This window comes from Pimephales promelas, chromosome 6 (assembly GCF_988280905.1).
Source record: "Pimephales promelas chromosome 6, fPimPro1.hap1.1, whole genome shotgun sequence".
In the NCBI taxonomy this organism is placed as follows: domain Eukaryota; kingdom Metazoa; phylum Chordata; class Actinopteri; order Cypriniformes; family Leuciscidae; genus Pimephales; species Pimephales promelas.
Genome location: NC_142774.1, coordinates 5328414 through 5355808, shown reverse-complemented (window position 1 = coordinate 5355808; position 27395 = coordinate 5328414). Strand labels below are relative to the sequence as shown.

At 36.8% G+C, this 27395-nt stretch overlaps 1 long non-coding RNA gene across 1 annotated transcript in view; it reads left to right on the top strand.

Annotated features, from left to right (window-relative positions):
* Positions 1 to 6465: 6465 nt before the first annotated feature.
* LOC120493254 (uncharacterized) overlaps positions 6466 to 27395 on the top strand; it is a 31783-nt gene continuing 10853 nt past the window's right edge. The window contains exon 1 of the long non-coding RNA XR_016169009.1: positions 6466 to 6847. This is a non-coding gene — a long non-coding RNA (uncharacterized LOC120493254). The remainder of the gene's footprint in view (positions 6848 to 27395) is intronic.

Here is a 27395-nt window from a genome sequence, read left to right as displayed (position 1 = left end):
TTATAACCTGCTTGTGGTTTTTTAAACTTTATTGTGTCTGATTGTGTTTTTTAAAATCTTTATATAGGCTTCAAAATGTATAAATGTTGAAATAACTTGTAAAGATTATCTTGCTAGACAAAACGTGTAAGGGTCACAACTCTTTGTTGAACACAGATTTTATTTTTTAAGATTTTCCATAAGTCTATTGGGAAAATGCATTGCTTTTCGACCGAGAGAACCCACGCGCCGCTAGCTTCCGAGTTGTCCTACAAAAGTGACGTCATCACTTCGGCACTCTATATAGACGTGATTTCTTTCCAAGCTTTTTGAGAACTTTGTTCACTGTGTTTTTGGATCGTTTAAAGGGATAGTTCACCCAAAAATGAAAATTAAATCATTAATTACTCACCCAAAAGATGGGAAAAAATTAACAAAAATAACGACTTTATTTGACTACTCCATTTCTTCCTTTCATTAGGCCTATGAGAGTTCAAGAGATGCGACGCATGCGCGAGAACTGAACTGAAGTAGTTGAAGGAGATCGCAATTCTCGCTTGTGCGTAGTATAAATTCGTCGTGGAGCTTCATGCTTACTTTTTTGTAATAATCATACGTTTTTGTACGAATCAGATTGTTGGACCCCATTGACTTTCACTGTATGGCCAAAAAACACAGTTTTCAAAATATCTTCTTTCTTTTTTTTTTGTCCCATTGTAGAAATTTCAGTCGTAGAACAACATATGAAGGTGAAACATTTCATTCACCTTGGTCTAAAATGTCTTATGAAAAATTAAGTTAAAAGAGCTGTAAGATTAAGGTGAACAGCTCCGATTATTTTGATCTTGATGTCGAAACTGAGATCTCTAATTTTGGCTGCAGACCATCGAGTCTTAACACAGTTTGAGACATTATTGCGATCTCTTTTGAAACTCCTGAAGAGACACGTGAGAGATTATCATTATTTTTTACTCAATGGGAGATATATGTGAGAAAGGCAAGGAAACATCTCAGACATAAAGGATACTTTTATTTTATAAGACATTTGCTTTGTGGTTAATAGTGTTTTCTAAACTCGTATAACCGTAAGAGAGTTATATAAAAGCCAAAAGTGCTGTGTCTCTTTTCACGCCAAAACGATGACTAAATATGTCAATCTCTCATGCACATTTGTCTGAGGAGCTGCAGAAAGCAGGTGTGGCGCGTCAGGGCGTGTGATGTTTGGTGGTCTCGTGAGAGAGGTGGCAATTCTCAGACTGAGACAGAGAAAGAAAAACACGGTGAGCTTTTAGTCAATCAGACCACAGGACACTCAAAACTGTCCGGCGCTCAAACGGTTAAACAGCTCTCCCTGTTCACTTTGTACAGTCAGTTCATTCACCTTATAAGGAAACGTGTTTGCTTTTACAGTAAGAATAAGAAAGACACCCCAATGTGTGCTCTTGTCTTGTATATACTGGAATTGTTGTTGGTTTAGGCTGAAGGTGAGAAAATGTCATAGGTTTAGTGTGTGTTTTTACAGTGTGATTGCTTTAGTTTCTCAAATCCAGTGTGTTTTCTAGTCAAGAAGTCCACAAAAGGGCAAGTTTGGATATGAAACATTGAATTTTTGCATTATTACCATCAGCAAATGGAATTGCAGAAGTAGTTATTGCTTTCAAACTTTTTTTGCCAGTGTTATTTTAGTAGTATTTATACTATTAATATTTCTTATATAATATTTAATTTTCCAATTAAAAGTAATTTTGGCATTATTCACTTATTATTATTATTATTATTATTATTATTTATTTATTTATTTTAAATATTTCTATTTAGCATTTTCTTTTTATTTCATCTCTAGGAATTTTAGTATGTTATTTGAGTTCTAATTCTATTTTTAAGGTTGTTTTTCATCTAATATTTACATTTTATTTAATTGCAGATTTATGTCAATGAATGAAACCAACCCTTACAAAAAATACGTTTATTCAAGTGTGCTTTTGTATACTTCATTTAAACTAAAAATTAAAAAGTATACTTTCAGTCTTTTTATGCACTTCTCAAAAATATACTTAAAATTGTTAAAAATACTTAAACACTTAAGTATACTTGACTTACACTGACAGAAAAGTATATTTGGCCTATACTTGTACTCAATCTTAAAGTACTTAAATGTATAATTAAGTATTCTAAGTATGCTGTACTTGGCTTATAGTTGTGTTTACTCTTATGATTGATTAGCTTTTTAAATGCTTTTTTTCACATAGTTTTACATACTGTCTAATAAACTTACAGTGTTTGAAAGTATTGATTTGATTTCTAAAGATATTTACCTATAGACATAAAAACAGATATGTGGATTTTTGTGTGGTCCACTGGTAGTGTTCATAGGAATAAATACATTAAACTTTAATTCAAACTGTAAGTACAGTTAAAGGTATATGTCAACTGTCAAGTATAAAAATGAATACCTTTACCTTAAGCACTCTCTCAAGTGTACTTGCAGTATAAAATAAAGTAGTTTAATGAGATTATATATTTCAAAATGTCCTTTCATGAACTAAAAAATGTGCTACACGTAGGCTATTTAACTTGCAGTATAGTTGCAGTACAGTGCTCAATGTTTACTGTATACTTTTATATAATAAAAAGTGGGCCAATTTAGTCCTAATTAGTATTGAAACAGTACATATACTACTAGTCCATTGATATGTGCATACTTCAAACATGAAGTATACTTAAAAATGTCCTTGAATATCCTTAAGTGTACTTAATAAAACAAACTTGAAGTAAAAGAAGGGGGAAGGAGGGCTAGGAGTTTAAAAGTAAGAGGGTTTTGTGAAATAAGTCATAAAGAATATGCAGGCTGTCATATTTTGAGGGAATAAGACAACCTTGTTTTATTCAGACTAGCATTCGCAGATGAGATGTTCATAATAAGACCACAACATTGTCAATGTAATACCAATTCAAAGAGAAGTGGCAGTGACAGAGGATGTGTGTATCAAATGCGCATATGAGACATCAATGCACCCTTCAGGGCCCTCACTTGAAGCGCTCTGTCTCTCGGAGCGAGCGGGATACAGCGACGCCACTTTCAAACGGAATTCGCCCTCAATTCCAGTCCTAATTAAACCGGCCAAACATCTCGTTAATCTGCATCAGAGGGGCTAGCCTTAACAAGCTGTAACGAGCACCTGCGTAATTGCCCAATTTTAATCAGGCCGCCTCTGTGCGGTGGTCATCGTTGCCATGGCAACAAGGTATTTGGCCCTCGTCAGCGAAACGAGGTATCGTTCGTTACCTCCACTTAAACGAGTAGTTCACTTTAAAAAAAAAAACTTTTGCTGATAATTTACTCACCACCCAGGTCATCCAAGATGTCCATGTCTTTCTTTCTTCAGTCGAAAAGAAATTAAGCTTTTTGATGAAAACATTCCAGGATTTTCTCCATATAATGGACTTCAATGGGAACCAAACGGTTCAAGGTCCAAATGAGAGTTTCAGTGCAGCTTCAAAGGGCTTTAAACGACACCAGACGATGAATAAGGGTCTTATCTAGTGAAACGATCGGCCATTTCAAAAATAAAAAAAAAAAGTTTAAGTTTTATAAACAAAAATGGTTGCATTGCTCTGTTCTGTGTGCACATTTGTGACTCTCCTGCTCGAACTCGATTATCAAAATGAAAAAATCTTTTTTCGCGTCATTTGGTTGATTCAATGAACAATAAACAATGAAATGACTCGAAAAAAGATTTTTTCATTTTGAAAAAAGATTAGTTCATTTTGATTTACAAGTTCGAACAGGAGGAGAGTCACGAGCATTTGAGCTTATAAAACATTTTTTGAAAGGGCCGATTGTCTTTTGGACCTTGAACCGTTTGGACCCCATTAAAGTCCATTATATGGAGGAAAATCCTGGAATACTTTCAACAAAAACCTTAATTTCTTTTCAACTGAAGAAAGAAAGACATGGACATCTCGGATGACATGGGGGTGAGTAAATTATCAGCAAAAGGTTTTTTTTAAAGTGAACTACTCCTTTAATGCTGTGAACCGCCTGACACGCTAGCAGCGATGTAGCTATTAAAAACGAGTTTAAGACACAAGTGCATAATGTCACCGTTTTCACAAATTCATGTTTTTGTAGTTTACACAGAGACAATAACGGTATCGTTTTTAATAACTTGCACTTTGAACCCCGTTTTCAAAATTTAGGCCACCAAAATGCAGCTCTCATGTAAATGAATGACAAAAACACAAAGGTTTTCTGTTTTTAGTTGAAAAAGGTGTTGTGTAAACGGCCCCTCATTATAACATTGAACTTTACTGAATTTGTAATATTTTTATCTAACTCGAATTGTTTGTTATGTTATGTATATGTTTTATGTTATGTTATATTATATGTGTTACATGTTATATTATGGAGTTGCATGGCAACTCTGATCAGCCTACAGTAGTTTCTATATTACTAATGGTTATTATCAATAAATACTAAATTATGTTTAATTTGATATTCTTTTTATTTAATTTTATTTATTTATATATTTGTTTCTTATTATAAAATAATACGACTAAAACGTGATTATTTTATTTCTTTTTATTTAATTTTATTTATTTATATATTTGTTTCTTATTATAAAATAGTACGACTAAAACGTGATTATTTTATTTGTTCTGTTTAATTCACAGTGCACTGATTTAGTTATGTGGCTTATGTGTGTGTGTATGTTTGTAGATTCTTGCACTGATCAAAAGCAAATGCATCATTAATCAGATAATGAAAGTGACGTGCAGACTGAACTTGACATTTCAGATAAATCTTTGTCAGTGTTTTCCTCATGCAGTATTTGCGAGGATGCTGACGCACATCTCGTCTTATTATTAAACTTATCAAAGGTGAATAAATGCATATATGATTTTTTTTTCACGCCGGTCCATCAGTCACGGAAACAATGATTTCTTCAGTATATTCTCTGCTGATGTGTGAACTTTTGCACATTCGGCTCAATGTTTCAACTGGTGAGAGTTTTTTCATTACGGTTATTGACGTCAATAGAAGACAAAAGATGTGTGAAGCAATCCATGAATCAGAGCTTCCTTCTCCAGAGCTTCTGTCGGCACATTTTCCGCAGATCGACACTGTTTGCACTAGAGAAACCAGAGGTGGTTTTGTGCTTTAGTACACAGCCATTTACTTTTTACGGTTTGCGTTTAAAGGAGGGGGGGAAAGACTCTTAATTAAAACAACAGGCTTTTATGTGGAATTCTTCTGAGCCTCATATAATTGGGAACAATAAAACATCCTGTAAAGAAGTGGCTCCTCATGATGATTCTGCTGCTCTCCATTATATTTCCATAAGGCTTCTGGGAATTTGCTTTTGGCTTCCCAGATGTATCCTGCCACTGAGTTACTCTGCTCAATCAAGTCAAAGAAATACTCTTTATTTCTTCATATCGGTTCAACAGGTGAATGTGTACATAATCCCAGTCTGCATATTGCGTTTCAAGCCTGATATTGGGTCTTGTGTCATTTGTGGAAGAGAAACGCTCTGTGGACTGTGCAGAAATGGCTCTAACTGTTTCCTTTGTGTACAGAGGCTACTGTGTTTCACTTCCGCTTTCTTTGTGGCGAAGGCCAGAAGAGAGAGAGAGAGAGAAAATGCCTTTTGCATTCCTCAGAAACACTTCCTGAATCAGCACTCAAAAGAGGCTCTTGAAATTTATGTATGAGAAAAGGGAAGGAATAACTAACTGACTAAAATTTAGAAAGCATGGATATGTTCAGAATAGCATACTAGCTGTGTGTATATTATAGTATTTGCTATTTTTCTGCCTTGAATACCCTGCATTTGCCAAAATATGAAGAGTTCAGATGCAAAAGCCTCTAAGTGCCATTTGAAATTTTGTTCTAGAATGACCATTTTTATCAAGCTTGTGTATTTAAGTTCAGTAATTTCACTTAAATGACAATTAATAGGTAATCTTCATTGCCATTTAAGTGAAATTACTGAACTTAAATATACAAGCTTGATAAAAATGATCATTTTAGAAGAAAATTTCAAATGGCACTTAGAGGCTTTTGCATCTGAACTCTTCATATACAGTTGCATTGTCAGAGTTCATTTCGCAGGAACTAAGGGGGCGAGCCCAACCCCTGAAAAACAACCCGCACACCATAATCCCCCCTCCACCTAACACTTTTTACACAAGTTTTCCTTGATACCGCCAAACTCAGACTCATCGGATTACCAGATAGAGAAGCGACGAACTTGACTTGAACTTTCATTTCCAATAGGATGAACAGGAAATAATATCAAGAGGTATTTTCCTGAATTATCTGGTTAAGAGTTGACATGCAAGACTGCATTCATAATATTAATATAATGCACTGTTATTCAAAGTTGCGAAGATCTTTTCTTCTGAAGTGTGACATGCGTCCGAGTTAAACGGACTATTGAAAAAAGAAACAAGTCGGGACTTGGTTCCATGCAACAAAGCTGACTTTAAATATATATTTTAGTGCAGTATTCGGTAAGTAATATGCTAGTTATCTTACTCGAACGCAGCCTGTGTCTCCATGTTGCCTTGGTTACCGGCAGAAGGCCTGCGAAGATGAAATTAGGGATTGTGATGTAATAAGGAGGGGAAAAAACGATTTAAGACGGACATCTGAGTGGCACAAGATTTCCTGCTGTCACTTTGAGGTGTACAGACAATCCCCCTCCTAACTCCTGGCAGATCAGAAGTGTGTGAAGCGAGTGCGTATGCGTGTCTGGGAATAGGCTCTGTGACGCACTGGCTCCAGAACACCAGCTGTAGAGCCTTGGCAACGTGACGCCGCTCTCCAGATCCCTTCCTTCACGGGCTTCGCTTGATTTATGGGGTAAATCAATTTATTCTTTTTTAGTGCATTCATTTATTTATTTTTTTCTCAGCCTCTCATTCAGAGGATGCAACTGTCTGAAGGAGAGCTGTAAGCCGATTAAGCCAAACAAATACAAAGATACTGCAATTGCTGTGAATTTTTATAGCACACACTGTTTTGGGAATTATTAATCAGAAAATGATTGAATGCTTGAACTAATGAGGAAGAAATAATTACATTATTTAATTGTCAAAGTTTGCCAGGTCATGTCAGGTTTTGTTTGACGTACTTTGCGGCTGTAAGTTTGTTTGTTTTTTAAATCATATTATTATTATTTATTATAATTTTAATTTATTGTCATTTTTTTCATTTTATTTTATTCATTTGGCAGACACTTTTCCCAAAGTAATGTATTGCATTCAATGTATTCATTTTATTTTATTTATTTTTTTATTCATTTGGCTGACACTTTTCCAAAAGCAATGTATGGCATTCAATATATTAATTTAATTTAATTTTATTTTTCATTTGGCAGACACTTTTCCAAAAGCAATGCATGGCATTCAATATATTAATTTAATTTTATTTTATTTTATTTTTCATTTGGCATACACTTTTCCAAAAGCAATGTATGGCATTCAATATATTAATTTAATTTAATTTTATTTATTTTTTCATTTGGCAGACACTTTTCCAAAAGCAATGTATGGCATTCAATATATTAATTTAATTTAATTTAATTTAATTTTTCATTTGGCAGACACTTTTCCAAAAGGAATGTATGGCATTCAATGTATTTATTTTATTTTATTTTATTTTGTAGACACTTTTCCTGAAGTAATGTATTGCATTCAGTGTATTATTTTATTTTATTGATTTGGCAAACACTTTTCCTGAAGCAATGTATTTATTTTATTTTATTTTATTTTTATTTTATACATTTGACAGACACTTTTTTTTTGTCAAAGTAATGTATTGCATTCAATATATTTTATTTTATTTTGACTATATTAGAACGTGACATTCAAAACCTAATTGCCTTTGACAATTCAGTCTTTCTGTTTTTTTGTTTTTTTTTGGCCCCTCAACAAAACTAAGTGTGTTTTATTCCTGTAACTGTGAACGGTTCTTCACCGGAAAAGGCTTCAGTCTGGACGAGACATTTATGCCATTGGTCAAAAGTCAATGCACAGCTTAATCATCAACCCTTCACTTTTATGGGGTTTAGAAATGATAAGTACTCTGCTTTTTATGTTTTCCTGCTCCATATCCGCCCCCATGTTCAGTTTTCCATTATTCCTAACCAATCTTACCCCAAGGAAGAAAGAAATCATTGCAAATTACAACCACAAAATGTGAGCGAGAGGCTGCATGTTGTAAACGTTTCCCTTGGCATTGTTTGTTTTGCATTATTGCCACTGGAAACAGACCTTTACGAGCTTTCTGATTTAACACCAGTAAAAGTGAAATCAAACACATGCAATGACATCATCCCGATCGTGATTCGTTAAAAAAACGACTGAGAAAAGTGTTTATTTGGGTTATAGTAAAATAAAAGCAACATGAGCTGGTTAATCTGATCTTAGAACGGCATTAAAAGAGCAACTATCTGCATGGTTAACCAAGCTTATCTAGTGTACCAGTAAAGTGTCGGGGGAGAGCTACAGTGCTCTGGTCTGCATAAGTGTTCAGGCCTGGAAGTCCCAGACCACAAACCTCCCCAAATTCCCTTCATCCCCCCCAGGTGAGGACGTGGGTGGGGGGATGAGCTGGATTCCCCCCCTCAAAGTTTCCCTTTGTAGCAATGAGCTCATCTTTAAAACTTGGTATTCTCAGGACGGCGTCGCAGGATTCGGCCTGTGAAGCTTTTAGCCTTGGGCTTTCCCAGCGGAGTCAGAGAATTATTTTATTTTTTTAATGTGTGTTTTTGTTTACGCTGTCTGTGCGTCTTTCATCAGTTCAAAGACTGTCTGAATATTTGAGCATATAAAAGAATCACTCTCATGTTTCAGTCTGCAAATGTATGTGAGTCGCACTGAGTCACTGGCCTTCCCCAGGGCTGGACTGCCGAGGCCATGCATTTGCACTCGCACTGCCCTGGGTATATATATGAGGGCTAAAGGCCTGTGTTCTGTGTTGTTTTTGTGTGTGACCGCATGAGAAACTGAAAGAGTAAGTGGCATGTTCCACAAATGCAGTACTCTTTGAGTCTTTGGTATTTTGTTAGGTTTTTTTTTTTTAGAGGAAGAGCACCAACAGTTTATTGTTGTGTTTGTTGGTAACTAACTTCATCATGCCAGAATATATATATATATATATATATATATATAGAAAGTGTGCTAAGAAAACATCCCATTACACCACCAACACCAGCCTGCACAGTGGTAACAAGGCATGATGGATCCACGTTCAAATTCTGACTCTACCATCTGAATGTCTCAACAGAAATCGAGACTCATCAGACCAGGCAACATTTTTCCAGTCTTCAACTGTCCAATTTTGGTGAGCTCTTGCAAATTGTCGCCTCTTTTTCCTATTTGTAGTGGAGATGAGTGGTACCCGGTCGGGTTTTCTGCTGTTGTAGCCCATCCAACTCAAGGTTGTGTGTGTTGTGGCTTCACAAATGCTTTGCTGCATACCTCGGTTGTAACGAGTGGTTATTTCAGTCAAAGTTGCTCCTCTATCAGCTTGAATCAGTCGGCCCATTCTCCTCTGACCTCTAGCATCAACAAGGCATTTTGGCCCACAGGACTGCCGCATACTAGATGTTTTTCCCTTTTCACACCATTCTTTGTAAACCCCAGAAATAGTTGTGCGTGAAAATCCCAGTAACTGAGCAGATTGTGACACACTCAGTCACCAACAACAACCATGCCACGCTCAAAATTGCTTAAATCCCCTTTCTTTCCCATTCTGACATTCAGTTTGGAGTTCAGGAGATTGTCTTGACCAGGACCACACCCCTAAATGCATTGAAGCAACTGCCATGTGATTGGTTGATTAGATAACTGCATTAATGAGAAATTGAAGGAGTTCCTAATAATCCTTTAGATGAGTGTACTGTATATTATCATATAAAATAACTAACATATGTTTTTTTAATGTTTTGTTTTTATATGTACATTTTACTTATACTAATGTAATGAAATCAATATCCCTTTGTTTGGTATCTCCATTTTTTTGTCTCACTGATCTGAAATAAAAAAAAGATCGGTGTGATAGTGATGTTCTTATTAAAATATGTCTTAACTAACACACTAGTCTCTTTATGAAGAGGCACTCAAATGTTCAATCCAAAATGCAATCATATGTGGCCAATTTAGTGACTAATCGCAGCTGTAGATCTTTTAACCCTGAGAAGATTTTGACTATGACTCTCTTCATCAAGTTGCAGAGTCTGAGAACATCAGGGTGTCAGATTTTGCAAAATAAAGCCATATGTGTGAGTGACTCAGGAATGTGTTGGCGTTGGAAAAATGTGTGGAGAAAAAAAAAAGTCAGATTGCATCCTGAGGTGCAAATAGTTTCCAATCCAATCAAACCATTTGAGATGCCTGGCAAAAATACAGTGTTGGGAGTAATAGCAGCAAACAAACGTGTGTTTACACAAGAAGACACTGTCCAGCACGATCGACGGGTTTTGGGAAACAGAACGGAACATCTGATGACCTCTGGAAAGGTCAAACGTGGGTTTTTGAAAGCTTTTTTTGTGTTTTTAGCATCTGAAATGTTTTGAGACTGACTTTACTCTCTTTATATTTGAGATCCTTAAAGTCCCCATGAAATCAAAATTGACGTTTTTTGGCTTTTATTATGAATATGTTAGACAAAATTGCATTTAAAAGTTAAAAGCATTCAAATCTACTGTCTCTCTGTCGCCAATATGGATTTTGATGACATCACTCTGCACTTTCTACATTTTCTGTCCAATCAAATGATAGAATCTGAAGCTCCGCCCCCTACATTATGAAATCGGTCACTTGTTCACACATTTACTATTTTCTACATAGTGAATGCCACATAGTGCACTAAATAGGGGATAGGGAACCACTGGCGGAGTGGAGAAGACACATGCCTTTGGTGTGAGAGACCTGGGTTCGAATCCACTGTGAGACCCCATTGTGTCCCTGAGCAAGACAGTTACTCCAGAGGCGTGTGACCTCTGATATATATTGCAATTGTAAGTCGTTTTGGATAAAAGTGTCAGCTAAGTGAATAAATTTAAACATCTCGATTGTAGTCTTGAGTTTCCGTCTGGGAAAAACGTGTCCCAATATTCCTCATTTAAATAATGCCAAAAAAGGGGCGAGGCCTGGCTGAGTTAGTTAGTAGCGTGTTGAAACTCGCAGTTATGGTAAGGAGCGTGACATTTCCCAAACACGTTTGAAGTGGTTGACCAATCACAACACACTGATCCAGCCGACCAATCAAATCACAGTGTGCTTTTGAGAAGGAGGAGCTTCATAGAGACGGGAACTAAACAGAGCGTTACTGACAGACTGGAAAGAGAGGTGCTGCAACAATGGAGATATGTGAAAAGTGATGTTTTTTTGAACATCCAAGCACCATATAAACAATATCAGGAAAAGAAAATAGGTCCTCTCTCATATGTTTCGGCTATAGAGACATCCAGTAGGTTTTAATTTTTAAATCACATGAGTTTTATGTGTATTTTTGGAGATATTACAAGTGCTTTGGGGTCTGAATATGAAGTTTATCACTGCTGTGTTTGCAGGCCTATATTTCGTTAGGGAAAACTGAGATTATTGTCGGATTTGAGTTAACAAACCTCTGCGTGCTTCTTCCACAGACATGGTAAAGTCGACGTAAGACTCATCCCTACATAATTTATCCTTGAGACTGGAAGACAAACCGACAGTGACAGTGAGCAATTGTTTTGAGCACAGTCGTGCTATGTTTGTGACCAACAACATGCCTACAGCATCTGACAAGCGCTGGCAACACGCCTTATAGAGACTGACAGACGGCACAGAAAACCTCTGACTCTTCACTACGTCAGTCTGCGTGTCACCACCACCTCCTTAATGAAGGGTGCAGAGCACTTCTGACAGCCTGCTGGGTGATGTTTACAACCTTTCAAATGGTCATTTCTTCCACCGTTTTGTTAACCCTTGTAATTACTTCTAACCAGTTGGATACTATTGTCTTGTCAGGGCTTGTAATTTTAGTCTCTGGGAAGCCTGTGTTGGAAAACTGAAGTAGATCTTATTTTTTTTTTCCAAACTTGTTCTTCAACTCGCACATTTATTCAGCAAGGACGCATTACATTGATAAAAAAAAAGTGATAGTAATGACTAATGATTTTATAACGTGACAAGATTTCAGAGTATCAGAGAATCCGGAAAATAATACGAGTTTCCACAAAAACATGAAGCTTTTCAACATTTTTAACATTGAGTAGCAAACCAGCATGTTTCACACATGTAAAATACATGTTTTTTTAAATGTCATATTTTTGCATTTTAAACGTCTGTTCCTCACAACCTCATTTTCATTTGCTTAAATTAATGGCAATCTCCCTGATTAGATCCATGAAGGCTCGACTCCTTTGACTTGAGCAGTAATTTACAGCATGTAATGTTAGTTCGGCGATGTTGTGACTCAATCATTCGCACAAACCCCATCACCCTTGCCTCAAAGGTTTTGACGGGAAACGGGCGTGTTTTTATTTGCCTGTTTTTGGCTATAAGAGCAGAGCTGGGTTAGCCAGTTTAGTAGATGTTTTTCCGTATGAATGTGTTAAGACGGCTCTGCATCCGTGTCTAATTTTCACCGCTGGCCTGGAGAGAGTTGGGCTGGGTGCGCACAAAGTGTCCCTTTGTTCCTCAGTGTCTTTCGGGATTTTCGTGTAAAGTAGTATTTTGTCAAGATGGAAAAATAAGAACATTCTAGACTAGATCAACGTTTTTGGTTTTTACTTGAATATTATTCATTGCCATTCAGCTGCTGTGATTCACATTTAATGTTTAATAAATAACTTATTAGTGGGGTTCGCCCATGGTAAGCATCATAGTTATTATTGCTCTAGGGTAACAAGTATGAAACTTCATATGTAAAAGTCAAACGTACAAATCTAGCATAGCTATGTTGTGTTCGTGACTAACTGCTATGCTAACACCGCTTTCAAATGCTCTCTTTCGTGTTTGTTCGTGTTTCTCTCTCTTTCATGTTTCTGAGTGTCGATGGTTTTTTTCCTTGGGGCCCTCTCTAAAAATGCTGGGTTGTTTTAACCCAACTTTGGGTCAAATATGGATCTACAGGGTGGCGATAGGGTTACAGTCTTTTCAGACCCCATTTAAAGCATATTTTATGTTCATTGCCTACATGTTAAAGGCCAAGGAGACCCGCACCAAACTACTCTCAAACAGAAATCGCCGATTTAGAATCCCCTCCCCCTCACAATGGTTTCACCCATCATCAGCACGTCAGCGACCCCCGCGAAATTTCACCGGTAACGCCGTCGCCGAGTGTGTCTTTCGGGACGCTGTATCTCGGAGAAGAAAGGCTGATAACCAGTTAGCAGTGAATTTAGAGGTAAGTTTGACACCAAGTCGAAAAAGGCCATAAGCAGACAGTTAACCCTGCAACAACCACATTGTTACGTTATTTACATCCGCAATAAGTTACTTTGTCATCTCATCGAAGTTTTCTATGATCGTCAGGTCAGATAAGGGACTAACGTTAGTCTAGCCTAAACTACTGCGGTCACAAAATTGGCATTTATTCACTTTATCAGCACCTATGACTATCCAATTTTGAAAAATGGTCGACATGCCAAATTAAACTGAGATATCTAAGCGATGTCATAAGCTCGTGATTAAATAGCCTACTGCACGTTTGACTCACATGGACACCTGTTGTATTGTATACAACGTGACCGTTTTCTCTCTTGACCACGCATTTTGCAGTTTGCCCTAAAACTGTGTTTTTGATCAGCAGTGATCAGCAGTTTAGAGAGAGAGAGAGAGAGAAACAACTTTTTAAAATTAAAATGGGATTTTTCATGAGTGCAGAATTCAGAGAGCTTGTGCTTTAGAGATTGACAGCCTTGGTGATTATAAATGGACGGAGGGCTCTTTTCTTGCTTTCTGCTTCTTACTCATTCACAGTTTATACAGTTTACAATTTATGCATAAAGTTGTTTTTCATGCTGCTAAGTGCACTGCAAAGTTTCTGGATTTACAACCGTATTGTGATGAATGACAGGATAACCAATGGATGAGACAAAATGGGACACAACATTTTTAAGGACCCTCTGGTACCAGAATTGGTGATTTAACGGGTATTTGTACAGAGTCAGACTACTGAAGTTTTGATATCGTGACAGAGGCACTTTTCTATTCACACTGAATTGGACAAAATTGGTGTTTGTTTGCTTGATGTGTTTGTGAAAATTGAAGGGATTATGTATATGGCAACTTTTTATCCCAGCAATGACGTCATTTCTGGGGCAGTGTGGTGATTATGATGAGGTTTATTAATTATAGACAGTAATTTTCTCTTATGCTTACCATGATTCATGTCGCTTAGATGGTTCTGTATGTTCATTAACAATTGTGCTGAAAAAAATTATACAATTTTTTATTATTATTATTACAGAATAAAATCTTAAACAAAACAAGAAATATCACTATTACACTGTGCAAACAAATATATAATATTTAAGCAAATAATAATAATTGAACAGTACTTAAAAATAACAGTAATTTTTAGTAATACAAGTAATATTAATTCAACAAGCTTTTATGCATGTTAATAGAAACCCAAACTCAGAGCAGATGCAGAGATGAATTTTACTTTTTCCACTTGTTTTATCATCTGCTAAATTGTACGTTGATTGCTTTGTAATATCACAACTCTCTTCAACAACAATTATGATTTAATTCATGCACACAAGACACATGCACACAACACATTATGGATTTTTGATGACCTTTCATGTGGTGTGTAACATAGCCCTAAGTGAATGAAGACATCCTGCAAAGTTTTAAATCTGAAAGTGCACCTGGTGTACCTCAGGGGTCTATTTTGGGACCGCTGTTGTTTTCGTTGTATTTGCTCCCTTTAGGCTCAATTTTATAATATAAAGTAAGTATTTATAATATAAAATATATAAGTATTTTTTTACTGACCACTGCTTCTCAAATCTTGGAGTTAAATGCAGGATTCGCAAACCGCTAGCTCCTGAAAGATGGTGTTCAAAATACTTAGTTTTGAGTTTGATATATTGTGTAGCTCTCCTGCTAACTGGCTAACTCACGTTAAAACTGTCTTACGTCTGCTGATCAGCTGTGGGCCACTATTACCTAAACCTTTGTCTATTAATGCAGATTGTCTGTCGTTCTCACTACTTTGAGGAAAGATTAAACATGGAGCAAGATTTGTTTAACCAACGTTTTGTTTATGTTACATCAGCCATTCATGCTAGAGCACGGCTAATGTACACATAGCATAGCCTACATTCACTTTTACTGATACAGTTTCCACGTGTTCACCGCAATATATAGAAAAATACTCAGTACATTAATAAAATAATCGGTTTGTTGATGGACATGCACTTGTTAATGCTCATGGTGAGGAATAACAGTTGCAACATCTTACAATGTACCTCAAACTGACTAGCGTATCTCTGAGAAACGCCCTGCTCGAGTCGTCCTTGCGATGGAGGTTCGGGTTTAATGAATAGTTCTTCCAGCTCGCACTCGCATTGATATGGTACAATAATCAACGTCATTGTTCGCTAGTCTGTTTAGTTTGCAGTGTAGGAAGCCTCAGTATGCGCATAGCTGACGTTGGCAATGGACGTTTTTGTTTTCGACGTACGCGGTAGACCAATCAAAACAGACTGAGCTGGCCAATCAGAGCAGAGTAGCTCGCGGAAAGCAGGGATTTACAGATTGATTCATCTGACGAGTCGTTTGAGAATCATTGAAAATGTGGTGATGTGCAAATGTATATTATGAGGAACTGAAACAGTTTTATGACCTTTGATGAATGTAAACCTGAAACTTTAAAATAGCATAATAGGGGCACTTTAATAAGCCTTTGGGGATTGTTTAAATCTTTAATCCCAAGTGTGAGCAATAGCAGAAGTGAAGCTTGCCTTAGCAAACACCATTAATCATTACATTTCCAGTCAGAACTGGTCTCAATGGTTTCTCTGACCTCTGGATCATCTCCTGGATGTGTCTGTGACCCCTCGTTGACTTTCCTAATGTTGGTATTTCTTAAATCTCACCTCCTGTCGGGCCAGACGGTGGCGTTTTCAGTGCCGAGATCTCTTCCCTCCTCCCAAGGAAATGTTTATGTTGTGTCTTGCATGGGGTTTTTCCAGTCTCAAAGGGCTATTTCGGTCAGACAAACAGTGAGGTGTGGGTGGGATCGCTGGAGAGTAGCACCCACGTGCTAGGCCTGGGGAGGTGAGGGAAAAACTTCAGGACATGAACCAACATGGGTGAGACATTACAGAATGTGCAAAAATAGACACGTTTCCATTCCACCTCAAGGTGCCCTCAGGGCGGAAATTACCGGATAGATTCTCCAAGGACACCACCAGATGAAACAATACAGCAGAGAATGGGAGGATAATAAGAAACTCAGACAGGTTAATACCCACTTTACTTTGTCACACAGCTATATGCTAAAATAGACGCTTTGTATTGTTACAATGTTGGTGGTAGGCCCGTATGTAAATTAACAATGTTTATACGTTCTCGATGTTACCTGGACCAAGAAAGTCACGTTTATTTGACAGCTCCAGGGCTTTCGTGAAAACTAGGCCTACAGATTATACTTCCGCATTTTTGTGTCCCCACCCTCAGACAGATCGACAGAGCGTTATTAACAGTTCAGGGCTCGACATTAAGGCTTGTCCGGGACAAGTGGATTTTTTGTAGGACAAGTAGAAGAGAAAATGAGTTGTCTGACCGGACAAGTTAAATTTCAAGCAAAATAAAATGCCATGTTACTTGACGTTATGTGCCACTCGTTACGTTTATTTTACAGATTTAATTTTACCGATTTGAAACGAACACATTTTTCGCGCTGCCTGTGAATGTCCTGAATGTGACTCACAGAAAGACGCGCGCTAGTATAATGCGCATGCACAGATCGCGCCAGAAGTTCTCTTTCGCGCCTGAACGAACATCAACAACACACACAATTAAGCCAAAATGTCATTTGTCGAGTATCTTCATAACATAAGAGCAGTCTTTTGATGGACATAAAGAGTTGTGACTCGTGAGAGAATGAGGCCCCGTCCACACTACTGCGTTTTCGTTTAAAAACGGAGACCTTTTGCTACGTTTGCACCTCCCGTCCACACTAAAACGGGAAAAACGAAGACCTAAAACGGAGAAGTTTAGAAATGCTGCAGCTGCGTTTTGCGTTTTGAATCTCCGGAGGGCGTTTTAGTGTGGACGAGACAAAACGGAGGAGTTTACAAACGATGACGCAGAGGCTCACGCTCGGCTCTATGATTGGGTGTCATCAGTCATGACATATCTTTCCCTGATTCGCCAACCACTGTTTACACCGGCGCGCGCATGCCCAGTGTTGGTGAATGATCACGTGATCCACGTTTTCAGTCGTTTTAGTGTGGACGGAAATAAATTCTAATACGCAGGTAAAACGCTAGTGTGGACGGAGATCGTTTTCGTTTTAATTCTCCGTTTTTAAACGAAAACGCAGTAGTGAGGACGGGGCCTGAGGCGAGTGTGAGATCCGCGTCTCTCTCCACAACAGCTGCTCTTAAAGGGCCAGCTACCATTAAAGCGTTCTGTCAGTAAAGTTAATGAAAGAACAAAGGGAACAGAGAAAATTACTTTCTGCTCTTGACTAAAGAACTTGTGTAGATTTAATAAGGATTAGTCTATATATAATTTATAATTTATACAGCGCAGACTGTTTGATAACTTTATTCAATTTCTGTCCTATCTGTTAGACAGTTAATTTTTATCCAGACATCAATGGCTTATTGATCATCATTATAGGTGTTATCTATCATTTGGTTGTTATTGCTAATTTCAGAATTATCACTAATCTGTGTGTGCATTTGGTTTAGAACAAACAAGTTGACTCATGAAACCATTTGTTCATTATATCGCAATCGCATCACAACCACAATATTGACCTCAATAATCGCAGTATGACATTTTCCCCAAATCGTGCAGCCCTAGATAAAATTATAAATCTTTACCCGGACAAGTGACTTTTGTACATGGACAAGTGAAACATAAACATAAATTTACTTGTCCGAACGACAAGTGCCTCAAAAAGTTAATGTCAAGCCCTGCAGTTATTAACAAGAGTTATAGGCTACTACAATTCTGATTGAGAACGTTCTAAGGGTGTGCAATTATTTTCACACAGGTGTGTTTTTCTTTTTATGTTTTTATTAGCTTGAAGCCAATGTAAAATCTATCATTAGGTATAATTTTTATATTACAATGATATCATATTTTGATCATACAGGGAGCTTGCTTTATAAATTAAAAAGCCTTACGATGTCAATGAGTAAACATTGAAATTCAACTAAAATTTACCGTCAAATACGCTGCAACCATTGATTGATTCCCCCATGTTTCTCACTGACACGCCCCCAACTCGTACAGATCGGGGCTTAAAGAAAATCCCGAGCTCCCCACTGGTATTTACGACATTGTGGTGGCGTTCAAGTGCGTTCAACTCGTAATTACAATCCATACGAGATGACTTGAACGCAGCATAACGTTATATGCCTTTCTCCACTGAAATTCTGAGTTGTTCAAAGCGTTTCTGATGATTGTTAGCAGGCAGACTGAGATGGCGAACGAGAACATAGTTTGTGCAACTTTAGCAACATTAGCTGTTTGATAACATAGTCAAGCAAAGGCAACTCAGATTAATTACCAGACTGATCTCATGAAGTAGCGCGTGTATAGACCTTATTCAGAGCAGCGCCATGACAGTTATGAAAGTGAGGCTGTGAGGGATATACTTACTGTGTTTCCAATGGCATCAGCTCTAAAAAGCTGAATAAAGCGGCTAGATTACTTATAATTTTCCACAGCTTACATTGTCGGGAGTTTTTTGTAAACTGACATTTCTTTGAAAGATATTTTTCCAGTGTTTCATGAGCAGAACAATCCGAAAACACATTAAATAACAGTACAGCCCATTGAAGAGATGCAAGTCTATCCCTCACAGCCTCGCTTTCATTCTCATTAAAAATCAAAGATGGCGCTGCCGTGATTAAGGTGTATGACACGCCAATTCGTATTTCCATTTTTGGCGTGCTATCAACACGCATAATTGCTTTTCAGTGTGTTTATGAACGCCGTTGACTTAACGTTAATACTGTATATATAAATATAGGCTTACCTCAACCCCGTCCCTAAACCTAACCGTCACTGGGGTTAATGGCATTTATGACTGTTCCCTTACCATCCTAGGAAAAAAAAAAGACATTTGCGGACATTTGACGGCGTGTACAGACACGCGGAATCACTCGGACATTAATGGCGTAGACATGCATACACGCGGATACACGCGGATAGCTCATAATGCGTAGAGATAACACGCCACTTGACTGGAAAGTGGCGTGTATGTTTACGCAAAAGTCATGTTGTAATTACAGTTATGTGTCTGACATTGTAAAGAGCGATACCATTGTGCAGCGTTCACCTCATTAGGTTGGCCGAGTGAATCTGTGAGCTGGTGTGAGTAGAGGCGGGGCCAATTAGCATATTCATGAATCTGCCTATACCAAATGAGGCAAGGGTGTAGAGTTGCATTTTAAGGCAAATTTTATTATACAGGAAAAAAAAGTTTAAATATGGAATTTTTGTGATCAAAGAGGAGTTTTAGATGAGATACAGTTATTGACTACACGGGGACTAAAGTTAACTTTTTAATTAGCCGACATTTTTTAAACATTTCTTAAATATTTTCCTTAGGCCACTAGACTAAGTTGATGAAACCAAAATGTGTTCATTTGAGTTATGTGGTGTTTTTAACAAGTCAATTTAAGTGGTAATTAAATGGCAATTGTGTTTCAACATAAGAACCTAACATTTACGTAGCTAAACAAATCTCAGTGTAACTTTTTAATTGAGTTAACCTTCTTTAGAGGTGTTTACACATAGGATTATGGTTTTATCCCTGCGTGTGATGATCATTATCTATGTGTCATGGTTTATCAGTGTAATTTACCAGCTATTTGTCTGACTCGGTGTGTCTTGCACGCTCCTGAAGGACAATGCTGCACTTCGGACGCTTCGAGTGTGGGTGTGTGTGATAGTGGGTGGTTTTCTGTTTTGCACCACTGGACAGCACTGTCTGTACTGTATGCTTGAGCTTCACAGCCAAGAAAAACGCCTGCAAATCCACAATAACACACACATTTTAAGCTCATAATTTACACTGACACATTATTGCATGACAGTAACACTGAACTGAAAGGTATTGAGAATAATGAGACGGTTGTCTTCTGCTAATATCTGAAATAAATTCATTTCATAATTGATGAATTCTGCAACATTAAGACCTTAAGAAATAACATTAAATCGTATTACTGTAAGGCTTCCCTGTATTGAATAAAACACTATGAATAAATGTAACTTGACTCTGACCAGGGTCAGATCGACCAATATTTTATTTTATTTATTTAATAGCATTTATAGACTTTATTTCATTTTTTACAGCACCTTTTGTGTTTAAGTTTATTAGATTTTATTTTATTTGGTTGAATTTGATTGAGAATTTATTTAAATGAGCTAATATTGATTCAATAGTATTTATGGGCAATACAGTGTGTTTTAGGGGTAAAAAAGCCCATACATGTTTAAATGTTTTAAATCCAGTGTGTGTGTGTTTATTTGTACCTAAGATGAGTGCCAGTGATTGTGTGTGTGTGTGTGTGGTAGAGTAACGAGGTCACCATACTACTGACTCAGGAATTATAAAATGACACACCCCATTACTGACAAGACAATGATGCTTCAGCCTTTAATCTCACACACACACACACACACTTCCCGACATCACAGTCTCATCACAGTTTGATTGGCATTCAGGCCCTTATCAGACTGTGCCTGAAGTCTTCAAACCAGACCTGAAACTGCATCCAGATCATGATTTCTCATCAAGTTTGCATTTGAATATTTTTTATTTTGTTTATTTTTATTTAATTTTTAATCTTCAATTGACTTTATTTGTATCAGATATTGGTCAAGATACTAGCTTATTTTTATGATATTTTATTTTATTCTTTTATTTTGTTTAGTTTTGATCTGAACAAAAAGAAAATGTCTTTATTAGAATATATAACTCGAATTATTAGAATTTAATTGTCCTCAGTTCAGATACTGACAAGAGACTGGTTTATTTATTTTAGTAATATATTTTACTTATACTTACTTACTTATTTTATTTGAAAACCAACCATTGATCTCATTAGAATGTGTCATTCAAAAATCGAATATATATTTATCATTATAAAATGTGCATGTTCTAATTGGCCATTTCTTTCATTTCATTGATTCAGCATTTTATTATTTTCACAGAACCAAATCCTAAAACTTACGCTTACCTAAAACGTTAACACTTTTCTTTTTCCGTGTTGCAAACGTTGATTTTTTTTTTTCCTTCCGTTTTAACGCCATTGTTTGATTGGTTGGCACTGTTTTCATTAGTGCATTAAACTTGCATCATGTGACTTGGCTGTCACATGCTCAGATGCTCTCTCCACCAAGGACAGCTCAGTTTGACACAAGAGGTGCGAGCGAGCCATGATCGACCAAGTCACATGTCACACTCAAGCGGCTCGAGTCAAGTCACTAGTTGATCTGATGAGAAAGACACAAGTCAACACATAGTCATGGTTGATGGGGTTGGGTTGAAACGAGCGCACACTATATGTGACGTTCATTTTGCAGAAACAATCACAACAACACAATGGTTCAGCGATTAAATGCTTTATCTCTGATGGAGGAAATTAAATATCATGCTTTGTTCATTTTTAGCTCAAGCCACACCTGCAGATTGCTAAGTAATGGAGATTAATTGCAAACAAATATCTAATAATTACAAACAAAATATGTTTTTGAGTTACTATTGGTGGTTTAAGTTAATAGTAGTATAAAGAATGATTATTATTATTATTCACACTGCAAATAAGTGCAAGCAGATTATATCAGCGAACTCGTTCCTGACTCGTCGAGTCCTTCAATATGGTGTGTCATTATGAATGTAAAGCTTATTTGATTTTTTTGCCCAGATTGAGTATTTAGTCTCGATGAAAAAACCGAGGCAGGTGAGTCTGTTTGTGTTGTAAAATAATAATAATTTAAAAACTGAAACTAAGTGTCCAAAAGACTCACTGTAAAAAAATTAAATGATCAATAAGTTATGACAACATATTTTGATGAGTTAAAGCAATTTATAAACATAAGTTAAGCCAAGTTAAGTTATACAAGATTCAACTAATTACATTAAAAGTCAGTTTAATGTAATTTAAGTTGAAATTACCTAAACATCCAAGTTGATTGTACTTAATTTAATTAAGGCTGCAACTTTTTTTTTTTGATTAGGGAAAAAATAAAATAAAAAAACACCCTCTGTTCATTGATCTTCAGTCTGCTGGTAATTCAGTGTTATTCTATCACAATCAAATAATTAAAAAATACTGCTGTCAAATCAATTAATCGCAATTAATCGCATGTAACATAAAAGTTTTTATTTGTATAATACATGACTGTATATATTATTATATTTATATATATTATACAATATGTGTGTGCATGTGTGTCTTTTCCTGTTAGATGCGATTAATTGCGATTAATCGATTTGGCAGGACTACGTTATTTTAAAATTGAGCAATGGAAACGGTTTTTAATTCGTGTAGGAGGACAGAGAAGTGTCGTGTGTGAGCAGAAATAGAGAGTAGAAGTATCTGTTAATGACAGTGATGAGGCCGGACGGCTCGCACAAACAACTGCTGAATCAGGAGAGTGTCACTTGATCAAGGGAGAGAGAGGGACACAAACACACGCTCTCTAGATTCATAGTCTCAGTTTATAGTAAAGTTTAAAATACATTAATATTTTGCATATTCGAATATTCCCTCTCTTTCCACTTGTCTAATTGGTGAATCCCCACAGGATATTGTGCAACTTAAAAACAAGTGCATAAGTAATGTACTCAGCAGGAAACAGTGGGTGTTTGGGCCAGTTGGACAGGTTGAACCTTCATGCGTAGGTGTGATCGTTTAATTCCTGAAATAACTGGTTCAGTTTGAAGAACCAGGAGTGTGTTATTAAAATAACTTCTTTTCAAGGAATTTCAAACATTTGCTTTCACAAAACACAGATTCCACAAAATAAACCGTCTTTCCTGGGATTTGCTCGCATCTGAAAAACATAGACTTCAAAGTCATAGACTTCGAGTGCTGAGCGGAAACTACAACAAATATACATTTTGTGCTCCCATTTGCCCCAATAGCAAAATAAAAATATCAACAATGGTGTTTCTACGACTTTTTCAATGAAAAACCAAGCGATGGGTTAGGTTGGTGTCAGAGTTGTGTTCTGTTTAGCCCATGTTTCTTTGTGTTTTGGTCTGCTAGTTTGACCCAGTGTCTCAGCTTGTTTGATTATTATTGCGGTCAACTGTTGTCCCATTAATTATCTCATTAGGTCTTATTTATGCTCCCTGTTCTGTTCAGTTCTTTGTCTACGTCAGTGTTGAGGTGTGTTAATCTGGTTTCCCCCTGCCTGTTCTGTGAGTTTTGGATTAAAGTCATTTTGTTTTGCTCTTCTGCTTTGTGCGCTTAAAGGAGTAGTTCACTTTCAAAAAAACTTTTGCTGATAATTTACTCGGTCCCACTTTATATTAAGTGGCTTTAAGTACTATGTACTTGCATCGAAAAATAAGTACAATGTATTATTGTGGTCCTGTTGTACTGTAAAACACTTTTGCTGCTATTGAGGTATTATAAGGGTAAGTTTAGGGATAGGTGTGGTGGTATGGGTCGGTTTAAGGGTAGGTTAAGGTGTGAGGGATGGGTCAACTATGTAATTACAAATGTAATTACATAAATTAATTACAGCTGTAATTACATGCTGGTATTTTTAAAATATAAGTACAATGCAAAAACATGTATGTACACAATAAGTCCATTGTATTAAATTATTAATTTCAATGTAAGTACATAGTACTTAAAGCCACTTAATATAAAGTGGGACCATTTACTCAACCTCATGTCATCCAAGATGTCCATTTCTTTCTTTCTTCAGTCGAAAAAAAAAAAAAAAGGTTTTTGATGAAAACATTCCAGGATTTTTCTCCATATAATGGACTTCAATGGGAACCAAACGGTTCAAGGTCCAAAAGACGTGGACATCTTGGATGACATGGGGGTTAGTAAATTATCAGCAAATGTTTTTTTAAAAGTGAACTACTCCTTTAATTATGAGCAACCACCCACGACAGTTGGTCAGAAGAGAGAAAAATGTCTAGTTTGCCATAACTTCCTCAGCCGTTGCATTAGAAACTCTTACACAGCAGCATTAACCAGTTCTCTGTAATTTAAAGTTGGAATAAGTTGCGATAGTCTTTTCCTCCCTATCGTGACGTATATCTGAATGAAACGGCTGTAGGACGGGGCTTGATTTTGTCCATTGGGAATTGATTGGATGGTTGTGGTTTCCTATTGGTGGATCTCATGTGAGTGACAGGTGGCCCCGCCCTCACGCCAGTAAACACATCATCAGAGAAGAGATGAGCTGCACGAGGGAGGGGAAGTTATTTTGATTAAAGGACAAATTTGGGTCAAATATGGACAAACCCAGCCATTGGGTTATATTTTTAATTGAAATGTTTAACCCAACAGTTGATTTGTCCGTATCTGACCCAAATTTGGGTTAAAACAACCCAACAATTTTTAGAGTGAAGGTTTTGAGGGCACATGAATTAGGTATAATAGGTATTGTCCATTTTGGTTTCATGGTGGCTTTGATGCCAAGGTAATAAAATACAAAGTATTATAAATGTACACTCTTAAAAATGCTGGGTTGTTTCAATCCAAATTTGGGTCAAATATGGACAAACCCAAATGTTGGGTTAAAAATGTAATTTAAAAAATGTACAGTTCAATGTGAAAGTTGAAGTTGTGGTTTGGGTTTGTCCATATTTGACCCAAATTTGGGTTGAAACAACCCAGCATTTTTAGAGTGTTCATTAATATAGGAAAAAAAAAATCTTTTCCGTGTTAATAAGGACTGTTCTCTCGGATGCCAAGGTGGGATGTGGTGTCCTCCCTGGGCCTTTTATAGGCGAGGTCATGTGACCGTGCTCCGGGGACGCCCGAGGATGATGTCAGTTCACATCACCACACCTCTCTGGACACACGGGACAGGGGGACGCTGACCCTGCGGTTCCCCGGCTGCAGTGAGGGGCCTCTGGGGCTCAGAGCGGCTCGTGTCCCCCTCTGGGAGCCTCGGGCCGATGACTAGGTTTCTTTGAATCTTGATTCTTCGTCAGTGGTGAAAAGAGTGCTGTGTACTGACATTTTCACACTGCAATACTAGGAAAACTTTTATATCATTGCCCAATGTTCTGCCTTGGTTCCCCACACAGCAAAAATATATTCTTTCTGAGTATTTTGTCCTATTTTTTTTTTTTTTTAGTTAAAATATCTCAAAATCCTTGAAATAAGATTACTTGAAGCAACAGTTTATTAGATATTAAAAACTTGTGCATTTGCTGTATTAGGCCTATTGATTTTTCAGGTATTTTAATGGAAAATGTACTGGCAGAAAATTACCACTACAATATTCTTTTCTTTTTTTACAATCTATGACCGGTCTTAATATCTTAATGTTGTTTCTTAAACAACTTTCTATTGTTTTAATAATTTTCTGGGACACAAGTCAATTTTTTTTATTGTAGTGTAGGTGAGATTAGCAAAATATTAAATAATAATTTGTGTTTTGTTGTAGCTTTACGGACAGATATTTGGTAGAAAAGAAGCAAATATATTAAAATTACAAATGCACAAAATTTAGCATAACATTAATGCAATGTTAATATTATATTCTAAATTGCAAAGAGGTAATAATACAATAAATAATTACTGTGTTGACACATTTTTATGAACAGATATTTTCAAGACAATATATATATATATATATATATATATATATATATATAAGAAAGAAAGGTTTAGACCTTGCCTGTCACAGATTTGGTCCAGACAGCATCAACTGAACGAATAAAAGGAAAACACTCAAAACTGATAGTATGATTTAAAGACTTGCTTACACAAGTCACAACTGAATGCCATTACCTTAGTCTCATCTGCACACAAGCACAATCCAGCTTCAGCCGGCTGAAGTTACAAAACTTATTAACACATTATATTTCTGCGAAAATGATCCAGATTCATGAAGCAAGGTCTGGGTTCACATGCAATAAAACACGTTTATTTAATCCTGCCAATCACAACACTATATAATCATCAACCCCATGAATGGGATATTTGGCTTTTAGTCCATGTCGATTAGCTTTGAGGTCAACTATAGCCTATGTACCCATAAAAGTTGTCAAAACCATATTTTAACTGACACTTCAGCCTTTCTCTTCCAGAAAAACCAACCACAAATATTGCTGACTAATCCTACTGTCAAGGTTATATGTCTATGTCTGTTTAGTTTTTGTCTTCCCTGCTCCCGTTGTGCCTGTGTTCCTTAGGCCTTGTTCACACTAATACATTTTTGTCTGAAAACGCATCTTTTCCTCTCAGTTTTGGCCTCCCGACCACACACTGAGACTTAAGCATGCGTCACGAATATTCATCATGTCGAATAAAATGCTTTCTGCATTTAATGTTTACACTTTCATCAAAAGTGACTTGCATTGTTTTAAAAGTATACATTTTTAATCCGCTTATGCAAACCCATGACCTTGGTACTTGCACTGTTTGAGCTACAATATGTTTGAGCTGGAAAACTGTTTAACTAACAACAACAACTGGAAAATCCTGGTTAATGGTTGTGATGTAAACTAAAGCCTATAGAGTGTTGTAGAGAGGATGTCCTTTTGAAGGCTAAAACCTACAAACAAGCATTTTTAACACTTCTGGTTCCATCGCCCTGAAGGGTTTTAACATACGAAAACTTAAATTAAAAAAAATGACAGTGATGCCATCGATTTGATGTTTTATCCATTATTTTTATAGCCTGATTACAACATAGTACGTTTTTTGGCTGACAGCGCAGTCTCATCCCAAGACGTCATATAACTGATGTTTTGTGACGTCTTGTGACCATACGTCAACATCTGCCTTTTTAGGGTATCCTTAAACGTCGGTTACATGACGTTATCGGATCCTAACCCTACCCCGTCACCTAATCGACGTTAAAGGTATCGTCAGTTGTATGACGGCCCGGGATCGTCATGTAACCGACGTTTAAGGGTACCCTAAAAAGGCGGATGTTGACGTATGGTCAAAAGACGTCCCAATTAGGGTTGGGTATCGAGAATCGAGTATCGATTGGAACCGAGACTA